This window comes from Panicum hallii, chromosome 3, assembly GCF_002211085.1.
Source record: "Panicum hallii strain FIL2 chromosome 3, PHallii_v3.1, whole genome shotgun sequence".
In the NCBI taxonomy this organism is placed as follows: domain Eukaryota; kingdom Viridiplantae; phylum Streptophyta; class Magnoliopsida; order Poales; family Poaceae; genus Panicum; species Panicum hallii.
In genome coordinates this window covers 27,824,914-27,837,678 of record NC_038044.1, presented here as the reverse complement: position 1 = coordinate 27,837,678, position 12,765 = coordinate 27,824,914, and the positions used below count along the sequence as shown (strand labels likewise).

The window sequence follows — 12,765 nt, the reverse complement described above, 5'->3', positions numbered from 1 at the left end:
CGCGCGCATCCCGTCGAGCAGGCGGCGGGCATGGCATGAGGGAGCTGGCGGGAGGCGCGCGGCGCAGGGGCAAAGATGAGGAAGGAGAGAAGGGAAGAGGCGGTAGGAATCTTACCACACTCGTCGGTGTCGACGTTCTCCGGAAGGACGGAAGACGATGGGTCCCTGAGGAAGACGATGGGTCGCGCACGTGTTTACTGGAGAAGCGGAGAGGACGAGCATGCGCTAGAGAAATAAATGAGACGAGTAGTGTTTTGCACCGTACAAACGTAATCCAACGCTTGAGAATTTTTTAGCTTACGTGGCCCACTGTTGAGGAATAGGTTCAAATTTCATATTAATAGATAGATACCCCTACTAGGAAAGAGGTTCACATGGTCCAACAAGCAGCATCCTCCCTTACTAGAAAGGTTAGACTGGTTTTTAACCTCAAATTCCTGGAGTCTCCTTTATCCCAACACAAAGGCCTCAGCTCTAGTGATGGAAACTTCTGACCATACACCATGTGTAATCAGCATTGACACCAATATTCCTAAGGGCAATATATTCAGATTTGAAAATTATTGGATGGAACACAATCATTTTCTTTCAGTGGTGGCTCATGCTTGGTCCATACCAACCCCACATCTTGACCCAGCAAGGAAGCTAACTGCCAAGTTCAAAACACTGAGAAGAGTTCTCAGGGCATGGCAAGCACAGTTATCAAACCTAAATACTAATATAGCTAATGTTAAAATGATACTGAGCCTTTTGGAGCTAATGGAAAAATTCAGGGATCTCACTGTAGAAGAATGGAACTTCAAAGATGTTCTTTCATGAAAGCTGCTCAGCTTATTGCATCAACAGAAAATTTACTGGAAACAGAGGGGGGCAATCAAATGGGTGAAATTTGGAGATGCAGGCACTCAGTTCTTCCATGCTAATGCCACAATCAAACTTAGAAGGAATTATATCACCTCACTTCAAAAGTACGACAACACTGAAGTTCTCTTACATGCTGATAAGGCTGAGATTCTGTGGAATGCTTTTAAAGAACGTCTAGGGACTTCTAATACAGTTCAACCCCCAAATAACCTTGAAGAAATGCTACAGGCAGCCTCAAACCTAGATGTCCTAGAGTCACCCTTCACACATGAGGAGATTGATTTGGTAGTAAAGAATTTACCAGCAGGCAAATCACCAGGACCTGATGGTTTTAACAACGAATTTCTTCGAAAGTGCTGGCCAATAATATCCCCGGATTTCTATGAACTTTGAGATGCTTTTCAGCAGGGTACTCTATGCCTACAAAGCATCAATGGCTCCTGCATCACCCTTCTCCCCAAAGTGGACAATCCTTCAAAAGCATCAGACTTCAGACCAATTTCCCTCCTTAACTGTTCTATGAAATTAATAACAAAGCTCCTGGCAAACAGATAACAAGTGAAGATTACATAGCTGATTCATAAAAATCAACATGGCTTTATCAAAACAAGAACAATTCAAGACTGTCTAGCCTGGACCTTAGAATATCTCCACCTCTGCCAGCAATCAAAAAAGGAAATCATCATTCTTAAGCTTGACTTTGAGAAAGCATTTGACAAAATGGAGAATCAGGCCATGCTAACCCTCATGAAAGCAAAAGGTTTTGGTCAACAGCGGCTCAATTGGAGGCACAATATCTTTTCATCAGGAACCTCCTCAGTCCTTCGCAATGGAGTGCCGGGAAAAACATTTCACTGTAAAAGAGGAGTTAGACAAGGTGATCCCCTTTCTCCTCTTCTCTTTGTGCTGGCGGCAGACTTCTTGCAAACTCTTATCAACAAAGCCAAAGACCAAGGCAGGCTCAACCTTCCAATACCATGCCAATACACCACAGATTTTCCTATTGTTCAGTATGCAGAGGACACCCTAATCTTTATGGAAGGATGCCCACAACAGCTTCAAACACTTCAGGAGCTTCTCAATATTTTTTCAAGCACTACTGGCCTGATTGTGAACTACAACAAATCTCTGATGGTACCGTCAATATTTCACACGACAGACTAAATCTTTTAGCAAATTCTTTTGCATGCTCCACTGATTCTTTCCCCTTCACATACTTTGGCATTCCTCTGGGAACAACTAAACCAGCTGTAGACGACTTCTTGCCACTGATCAAAAAATGTGAAAAGAGATTGGTAGCCACTTCTACCTTTCTATCTCAGGCAGGCAGGCTACAGATGACTAATGCAATTTTTACTGCCATGCTAATGTTCCAACTCGGTACTCTTCTCCTGCCCATCACAGTGATTAAACAGATTGATAAATATAGAAAGCATTGTTTATGGAGAGGGTTGGTCCAACATCAATGCAAAGCAACCTCCAAAAGCAGCCTGGTCTATGGTCTGCCTGCCCAAAGAAGAGGGAGGATTGGGAGTTCTAAACCTTAAAGACACAAAATGAAGCCCTACTGCTCAAATACCTACACAAGTTTTTTAACAAAGTGGACACGCCCTGGTCCATCTAGTGTGGGAGAAACACTACAGCAATGGGAGACTACCAAACCACACAAAGAAGGGCTCCTTTTGGTGGAGAGATCTTCTCAAATTGCTTGACATTTTTAAAGGGATAGCCAAGGTGGAACTCCACAATGGATCTACATGCCTCTTTTGGTCAGATATGTGGCAGGGTTTTATTCCAAGCCAAGCTTACCCAGAATTATTCTCCTTTGTGAAAAACAAGAGCATCACTCATCAAAGGGCAGTAGCAACAGTTCCTTTTCATAGACTGTTCCATCTACCCCTCTCCGAAATAGCTTTTGAGCAAATGCAGATCTTAGAAATCTTCCTACAGAGTATTATTACTTCACAAGATTCAGATATCTGGAACTACATCTGGGGAAACAATGCTTACTCCTCAACACGGGCCTACAAGCAGATCACAGGTCATGCCCTGGTCCACCCGGCTTTCAAATGGATTTGGAAATCAAGTTGCCAAAACAAACACATAGTTTTCAGCTGGTTACTCCTTCGTGATAGGCTGAGCACAAGGAACATCCTTAGAAGGAAGACAATGGATTTACCATCCTTTGATTGTGTCTTATGCAATCCAGCAACTGAGGAAACTCTAGAACACCTGTTCTTTGGATGCCCCTTTGCACAACAATGCTGGAACTTCTTGAATATACAACTTCCACCCCAATCCACAGCTTTTGAAGCTGATGAAGGTTGCAAGCATGGATTACAATCTCCTCTCTTCATGAGTTGTTTTATACTCCTATGCTGGGCTATCTGGACTGCCAGGAATAACCTCATCTTCCAAAGCCTGCCCCCAACACTTCAAGGATGTCGATCACACTTCAAGAAGGAACTAGGCCTGCTTATGCTTCGAGCCAAGCCAAGTCATCAAGTGCTCCTAGAAGAATGGCTGAACAATTTTACTTAGATTGTATCTGTCTATTTATTTTCTTTGTCTCTTTCTTTGTTTCTTAGCTTGTCTTTGTAACAACTTTTTCTCCCTTCAATATATTTATAACCAGTAGGGGATCAAACCCCTCCTGTTCCATCAAAAAAAAAAAAGATAGCAGATTCACCTCGTTGGGGAAAAGATAGGGGGTAGGGGACGGCGGAGCCGGTCGACGGTCCAGCCCTCTGCTCGGCATGTTCGCGCGAAGGGGACGACGAACGGCAGCGGATCCGGCGTGTTCACGCGATGGGACGATGGATGGCGGCGGCGGTGTGTTCGCGCGATGGGTCGATGGACGGCGGCGGCTCCGCACTACGTGAGGGCGGCGTCGACGGGATCGAGGACGACGCGGCATCCCCTCCCTCCGCGCGACACTTCGGATGATGGGGCGGAGGCAGCTCCGCGCGAGGGGAGTGTGGCGTCGTTGGCACGATGGGGCAGCCGCGTCGATGGGTTTACGATGGCGGTGCTCGTGCGTCGGACGACCCGGCTCCATGGAGGTAACGCGGGGCAGGGGAACCGTCAGCTGCATGCGGCGGGAGTCAGGCGGCGGCAGCTTCGTGGCATGGTGGGGCCCGCGCGTTGGCCGTGGCGGTGGTGGCTCCGCAGCCGCTGCGGGAGTCGGAGCGGGCAGGTCGCGGATCCACAGCGGCGGCCCCACGGCACGAGTCGTGGCGGGGAGATAGCGGATCTGCGGCGCGCTTGCGGCGGCGGCTCCGCGTTGGGGTGGGGGAGTCACGCGGCGACACGGCGAAGCGAAACGTGGGGCGCGGTGCGATGGGCAAGGCGGTTGATTTTGGCAAGCGGCGATGCGAGAATATCACGCGGCTCAGATTGTCCAGCGGTGGGACCATGGACCGAGCGTGGAGCGACATACGAAGGGGCGACGTACGACGAGGCGAGGAATGGAGGAGGAAAAAAAAATGACCAATACCCTATTTGGACTAGGTTCGTGTCCGTGTATTGCTATGGACAACAAAAGATTTATAGTGCAATAAACGAAGTATTCAACAAGACATTAGTAGTGTGAAAGTTAGAACGAACATATCAAATGAAAATAGTCAATTCAAAAATATAATTAATGTTGTGCGACGAAATAGTCCAAGACCTTTTATTCTCATAAATAAATGGCGTAGTACTTACAGTAGTACTTTAGCAAGATAAAACAAGCACACATACAGACATGATCTATATAATATTTTCACAGGACAAGGACAGACAATGGATTAAAATCATAGACAAACATATAGGGACAAACACAAATAATCAAAGGCATTTCCGGTCTATTAGGAAGACAAAGCTTAAACCTTTGTGCACTGGAAATCAGTGTGTTGTCAATGTGCTCTACAACCCCTCTGTATAGAATAACTTCTGCACATATATTCAAGTTGTTAGACAAAGCTTCACATAAAACTATCTCAGTGTACCTAATAATATGGTTAAAAAAATCCAAATTGGATTCATCACTTTCCCATTGGCGTTGTTGGGCAAGTATTACTCAAATTTTAGCACTAAATAAAAGAGGCAGTCGATTTCCCGAGCATCATATATCTTATCTAAGTTGTTTTGATATGCACGGCTTATCTAGGTTATTTTATCACAGGGAAATGAGAATCAACAGCGGCAATAACATCATACCTGCCGTTGGTTGACATGCGAGTACTCCAGACATAACAATTAGAAGTCAAGTTACTGGCTATTTTGAATATGCATACTTAAACCTTAGGCAGATAAAACTTCACCTACAGGTTCATTTCTAAATGCAATCTTTAACCATAGCAAGCTTAAGTTATTATCACACAGACTACAGAACCAGTGATGAATGACACTAAAGCTATTATGATGGCAATAGAACAAGCATGGTGGGTCAGGGCCAAATAGAATAACTGGAGAATATAGTTGTATTAATGTATCACCATTTGTAACAACCTAGCTCTGAGTTGCACATATCTACACTATGGCACCCACACCAGATATGTGCTGCAGGAGTGGTCCTGCCTCTACCACTACTCCTTTTGTGCCCTCATGAGCTGAAAGGGGAACTAAATTTTTTCCCCTGCATTTGTCAACATCCTTAGTTATTGACTCAAGGAACAAAGTCAATAAATATACCACAACTTGATTCGACTTTAATGACTATAGTAAAACTTGAGAAACTATATCATAATTCAACTCAAATCACATGAAAAGAATTAGCTTAGTTATTAGAGTAAATAACCACTGATACTTATGCACATTTTTGTTTATGCCTGATATACCAGAAAGATGCAGATCACCAAATAATTTTGAAAGATATTAAACTTAGTTTAGTAGTTCTGCAACTATTTCAGATGTTAAACTGATTTACCATATCTCTACTTGGACTAATTAGTTTCAGTGTACCTACATAAATAGAGCATGGACATCACTGTATCAAAAATTGTAACACACGAATGACAAATAAAATGAATGCACTGTAGCAGACATAAAAAACAATCTAGCTTTTACTGCAGAGCATATCACAGCAAAAGAAAAGCACAAGTCAATATGGTAAAAGTGAAATGCAAAATGTAAATTTGGCTCCCCAATTGTGCTTGCTCACTGGTTGCTTTGACCTGATGCTATTTTGAAAGAAAAAAAATAACAGAATAAATGAAACCATTGCTCTTCCATAGTTGCATTTCCTGATTTATTATTTGCTCTCATCATTTGACCAGCTTCACTATTTCATATCTCTAGAGCCCCATGAAAGACAAAGTTAGCCGACCAAGTGACTTATTGCAATGTCCTCCAATAGTCGAATAGAAAATGTTTTACAACAAACTATGGTATATTCAAATAATTGTCAAGTCATGCCCTAGATCACATCAAAATCTCTACTACTATGCATACTATTCTACCAAATCAGAGTATTAGTATACCATGTAATACCATGAAACTGTTTGACCAAAAATCCATCAGAACTGCTGTCTTAAAATACTGTATTGCAGCTATCCTTGTGAATAGAAAGAATTTTAGATCAAATTACCCCTAATTTTCCATCCTAAGCCAACCTTAAATGACGGAAATTATTTTGGTTCAGTATAGGTCATGATATTTTCTTCCTCTCCATTTTTTTCCCTTTCTTCCCCTTGCCATGCCCTTGCCGTGACCAACCTGGATACCTGATTTGCCTCCGAGTTCTGAATCCTTCATGGCAGCCATGGCTTTGTGGGTGCCTGCACACACGCACACAGGCAAGCCATGGTTTCTTACGTGGGTACCTGTAAGAACCCTCTTGAGATCAAGAAAGGTCGGACGGAACTTGCCGAGGAGGGATTCGTTGGTGAGGGCCCATTGACGTCGAGAAATGCTGCAGATTGAAGACTCAAAATGGAGCCAGGAAGCAAGATAGCAGATTCACCTCGTTGGGGAAAAGATAGGGGGTAGGGGACGGCGCAGCCGGTCGATGGTCGAGCCCTCTGCTCGGCATGTTCGCGCGATGGGGATGACGAACGGCAGCAGATCCGGCGTGTTCGCGCGATGAGACGACGGATGGCGGCGGCGGCGTGTTCGCGCGATGGGTCGATGGATGGCGGCGGTGGCTCCGCAGCCGCTGCGGGAGTCGGGGCGGGGAGGTCGCGGATCCGTGGCGGCGGGCACCACGGCACGAGTCGCGGCGGGGAGATAGCGGATCTGCGGCGCGCTTGGCGGCGGCGGCGCGGCGAAGGGAAGGGCGTGGGGCGCGGCGCGATGGGCAAGGCGGTTGATTTTGGCGAGCGGCGATGCGGGAATATCACGCGGCTCAGATTGTCCAGCGGCGGGATGATGGAACGAGCGGGGGGCGACGTACGACGACGGGGTGAGGTACGACGAACCTCAGCCTCTTTTCCGTATTAGAGATATATAGAGACAGAGATAGAGATGATGTACACGGAGGACTCCGCTGATGTGGCAAGGCTGGCTGGGCGTTGTACGTGCCCTATGGCATCGACGAGGAGTGGGACGGCTCGATGCGTTTTTGATGGAGGGTCCTTAATCTGCGAGATGGCGGCCGGCGTGATCGCTCAGACCTAGCGTGTGTTTGGTTGGTGGAACGAGGGGAGACGGAATGTAGCGGTTCTATTTTTATGTACGTTTGGTTGAAGAACGGTGGAGCGGAGCCGCTCCAGCAGGAGAATATACCCCCAAGATCCGGAACGAGACCGCTCGGTAAAAAGGAGCGGACACGAGCGCTCGCCTTCCACGCGCGCTCGAGCCCCGCTGCCCATCACCTCCCGCCGCTCTCCCCTCTGCAGGTGAGTGACCGGCCTCTCCCTCCCCTCCGCCACGCGGCGCCGCCCTCCCGCCCCCGGCCAGCGGCCGGCGCCCCTGCCCCCCGCGCCGCCCCCCCCCCCCGGCGGATCTGCCGCCTACAGCAACCCCCACCCCCGCGGCGGATCTGTGCCCGCGCCCGTGTCGTGCGGCGGCCTGGAGCCCCCCCCCCCCCCCCCCCGCGGCGGCTGGAGCTCCCCCGCGCCGTGCCCCCCCCCCCCCCGGCGACACCCCTGGAGCCCCCCACGCCCGCACCCACGCCATGCGGCGGCCTGGAACCGCGGTGGCGCCGCCCCTGGAGCCCCCCCCCCCCCCCCGCGACGTCCCTGGAGCCCCCTGAGGCGGCTTGCGCGCCGCCCCTAGCTTGCGCTGCGGCCTGGAGCCCCCCCTCCCCCGCCCGCCGCCGTCGCCTGGCTTCACCCTGTTCTTGTTGATCTTGATCTGTCAGTGGTATTTGTCTCTGATTTTGGCAGCTCAGTGATCTTTATCTCTGATTTTGGCAGCTCGCAGGAGAAATTTGGCTGGAGGAACGAAGGCAGCGTACACGCCTCGGAAGGTAGAATGTTACGTCTATTGAATATATGCTTTGTGTGATTACTTGTTACGCCTTAAAAATTTATTGATTTTATCTTGTTTCTGTATAATTTAGATGGATAAGAAGCAGCAACTTTTCATTTACACAGCTGCAGCGTATATGTTACTTTCAATGATGGCCATGATTATTCAATCTAGAAAAAGAAAGCGTCGTGAATCCGTAGAACCAATTACCTATGCTCCAATTGAGGAGAGGGATAGAATGAGAATTGAGTATCTGAATAATAAGATATGGAAGAATGATGTAACTTGTGTCAATATGCTTAGACTTAATAGAGCATCTTTTTTCCGATTTTGTAAGCTTTTTAGGGACCGGGGCCTTTTGCAAGACACCATACATTTGTGTGTTGAGCAGCAGGTTGCAATGTTTTTAAACACTGTAGGTCACAATGTTCGAAATAGGTTAGTTGGCACCAATTTTGATAGGTCCGGTGAAACTGTTAGTCGGTATTTCAACAAAGTAATGCACGCTATTGGAGAGCTACCAAACGACTTCATTACACCACCATCGACATACCTTCACAGCCTTCACAGCCACCACTCGCAGAGGCTTGGCCTCTACCGACTTCGTGAAGTACCTTCACAGCCACCGCTGGTGCTGTTGGTAATGGCCCGATGATATCAATGCCCCAACATGCTAGTGGCCATACCGGAGGTATAAGCTAAACCTCATTCGGTGAGAACTTACTGTAGTGGGCATGTTTCTGGCAATTTGAACACGTTCGAACTACTTCGTCCGCATCTGCGACCGCCAAAGATCAATAGAATCCTTCTCTGAATGCTTTTCCAACTAATGCCCTTGTGCTGATGTGTCATGAACACATGCCAGATTGTATCTCATTCAGCAATTGCCTGCCTTCATATCTTGAGAAGCATTCAGGAGCAGTGTGCAGAACCCCTACCCCCCCCCCCCCCCCGCACACATGCTTGGAATAGATCTTCACCCATGGTGTTGTAATTTCTAGCTCCTAAGGCCATTCTTCTCTCAGCCTTCTCATCTACAGGAACATAATACCCTCGAAGAAATGCCATAAGTGGTGCCCTCAAGTCTTCGTTGCTGATTGCATTCATGAACTTGACTGGGGCTTCATCACTGTGCACCGAACCGTGTTTCAGTGTTTCGTAGAATGCATTTGGAGGTAATGGATTTTTCTATGCTACTGTGTTTCCCAGCTTGTCTACTTCCTTGTTCATGGCCCTAGGAAAACCTCTTACAGTAAAGCTAAGAAAATAATTTTCCATACTCCGGACTGTGGCAAAGTATTTCACGAGTTCTAGCTTCTGCACTTGTACGATTTGTCCACGTGTCTGATAATCAATTATGAATCTGACTTGATATTCAGCCTCCAAACATCTAGTGCTCGTGCTTTTTGAAGGACCAACAGCAAGCCTTCGTATTCTACCACATTGTTTGTGCATCCATCGAAATCAAGCCGCACGTTATATCTCAACTTTCTACCGGAGGGTGCTGTTAAAATTGCCGAGCCCCAACTACTTCTTTGTAGTAGGCTCCATCACACACAACCTCCCAAATGACCTTCGTGCTAGGTTGCTCCTATCCCTCGAACGAAGGGGTCCAATCTTCTATGAAGTCTGCCAGCACTTCAGACTTTTTATAGCACTGCGAGAAGTGAAGTTTATTACATGCTCCAGTAGTTGAGCTACCCATTTGCCAATTCTGCCTGAAGCCTCTCTATTCTCAAATATGTCCTAGAGTGGGAGCGAAGAAGGCACTGTTATATTTCGACTTTGGAAATAGTACCAAAGCTTTCTTGCCACCATGACCACTGCATATGCCATTTTTTCCATTTCTGAATGCAAGCACTTTGAGCTGCTAAGGGCTTGGATACAAAATAGATAGGAACTTTCTTGAGTGTCCCCTCCATCCTCCATTCTTCAACTAGGGCTGCACTCACTGTCGAGCCCGAAGATGCAACATATAGCAGCAGTTTTGCCTTCGGAGTCGGGCTAGCCATGACTTTCAAGTTCTTGATATAAGATTTGAGGTCTTCGAAAGCCTTCTACGGCTCTGGCTCCCAGTGAAAGGCCTCGGTACCCTTCAACGCCTTGAAGAGGGAAGACATCGCTCTGCGGATTTGGAAATGAATCTATTCAATGAGGTCAATCTCCCAGCCAATTTCTGCACCTCCCTTCAGGTTGTGGGTGCCTTCATCCTCCTGATGGCTTTGATCTTTTTTGGGTTTGGTTCTATACCCCTTTAGGATACCATGCACCCCAAGAGTTTGCCTCTTCTGACACCAAAGACACACTTCTCTGGGTTCAATTTAAGACCGTGTCACCGAAGGTTGGAGAATGTTTCCCGACGGTCCTAAATGTGATATGCCTTTTTAGACTTCGGACAACCACATCATCGACATATGTTGATACATTCCTATCAAGCTGGGACCCCAGGATTGCCTTGACTATTCTGTTGAAGGTGGACCCCCGCGCTATGGCGGCCCTCCGACATTCGTACAAAACAAAATGTTTCGAAGGGGGTGGTGAAACTTGTTTTCTCTTCATCCCCTTTGTGCATCCAAATCTGATGATACCACGAAAAGCAATCAAGTAGATACATCATTTCAAAACAAGTTGCTACATCAACCAGCACATCTATCTGGGGCAGTGGCTAATCATCCTTTGGACATTCTTTGTTCGGATCTGCAAAGTCTATGCACATTTTTCAGCATCATTACCACATTAGCTAACCATTCTGGGAATTGTACCTCGTGAATGACGCGTGCGTCAAGGAGCTTTGCACTTCAACTTGTGCTGCTTGCTTCCTCTCTTTGGACATTGTGCGGAGGTGTTGCTTTCTTGGCTGAATCTTTGGGTCAACCCTGAACACGTGCTTTATGACTCCCCTACTGACGCCTTGCAAAACTATCGAAGATCATGCAAAAATATCTTGGTTGTTTCTAAGGAATTGTATCAATCTGGCTTCTTCAACCTCCTCCAGGCCCTGCCTATGAATAGAACTCTATCCAGGACATCTTCTCACAAGGGTACTTTCTTGGTATGCTCAACTGGAGATACTCTTTCCCTACGACCGCACCCCTTTGGGCTTCTGTTGGTTTTCTTTTATGGTGTGCGCATTCTTTGTACCTTGTAAGGTGTTGTCTTCGCACCTTTGGGCTTCATCCTGACTGCACAGAACTGAAAGAATGCCTCCTGTTGTTGGTATTTTCATGCACAAATATGATTGGTGGATGACAATTGCAAACTTGTTGATTATGTTCCGACCGAAGATGGCGTTAAATGGGTAGGTCATGTGCACAATGCCTAAAGTTATGAGCTCGGTCCACATCATATGTCGAACCTTGACCGAATATCACGTTTATGTCAGCTTTGTCGACTGCTTCTATTCTCTTGCCTCTGAAGCCTATCAAAGGATACTTTGTCTTTCTCAAGTTCTGTTCTATGAAAACCATGTTGATGAAGCAATGTCATGTGATTATATCTACCGAACTACTGGTGTCCACTAAGATTCTCCTCACAACATTTCCGAAGAAGTGAACTGAGTTTTTGCCAATGCTTGTGCTGATGAACAAGGGGTCATTCCGTGGGTAGTGTTGAAGCCTCAAATCCGCTTCAATGAAGGTTATTGGTACATGGGACCATGGAGTTCTGATGTGTTTACTCTCATAAACACGATTGACTGCCAAGGATAATCTTTTCTCTAGCTTTTGGTCTCATGAACTGGCTCATTGGAGCCTCTGGAAATAGCGTTAATTACCACTACAAGAGTCTATTTAATCTGTGATGGAATAAAATTGTCACATATCGCTGAAAAACCATCATAAAGTAGTGTCTATGGCGGTTTCAGATAACGTCGTGTATTGAGCATCACAGATTAAATCGATCGATATTTCTTCGTAATCATCACAGATCAGCACAATCTATGACGTTTCTCATAAAACCACTTAGGCCCGCGCAACCCAGCCCAAGCCCAATATCAATGATGAAAATAAATGTCACGGATTTAATTGCCACATCTCTCACAGCTGACATGGAGGATGATGTGGATGAGGACGTGGTTAATGATGTGTAGATGATGGGACAGTAATGATGATGTGGCAAATGATGTGGCGATTAATGATGTGGCAGATGACAACATAGCAGTTGACGTGGCAACTACATGGCAGTTGACGTGGTGATGATGACATCAGCACCACGGATGATGTGGACAGTAATGATGATATGGCAAATGATGTGGCGATAAATGATGTGGCAGATGACAACATAGCAGTTGACGTGGCAACGACATGGCAGTTGACGTGGCGATGATGACATCAGCACCACGCGGCATTTGTTAACAGGCCCAATTCAAAGTGGGCCTAATTTTTATCCAAGAAAGTTGGCCTAAATTGGGCTAAATACTTCTCAGCCATTAATTATTTTCTAGCTCAATCAGCAATATATACATAGCTAGTATAAAATTCAGCCCAACAAGTTTGTCACATTTTTTCAGCC

The 12,765-nt window shown here is 46.5% G+C and overlaps 1 long non-coding RNA gene across 1 annotated transcript; it reads right to left on the bottom strand.

The window, feature by feature from the left end:
* Positions 1–4,508: 4,508 nt before the first annotated feature.
* Positions 4,509–7,245, bottom strand: LOC112887549. The gene is made up of 2 exons (XR_003227586.1): positions 6,809–7,245; positions 4,509–6,708 (listed from the first exon to the last, which is right to left on the bottom strand). It is a non-coding gene; the product is annotated as an uncharacterized LOC112887549 (long non-coding RNA).
* Positions 7,246–12,765: the final 5,520 nt, after the last annotated feature.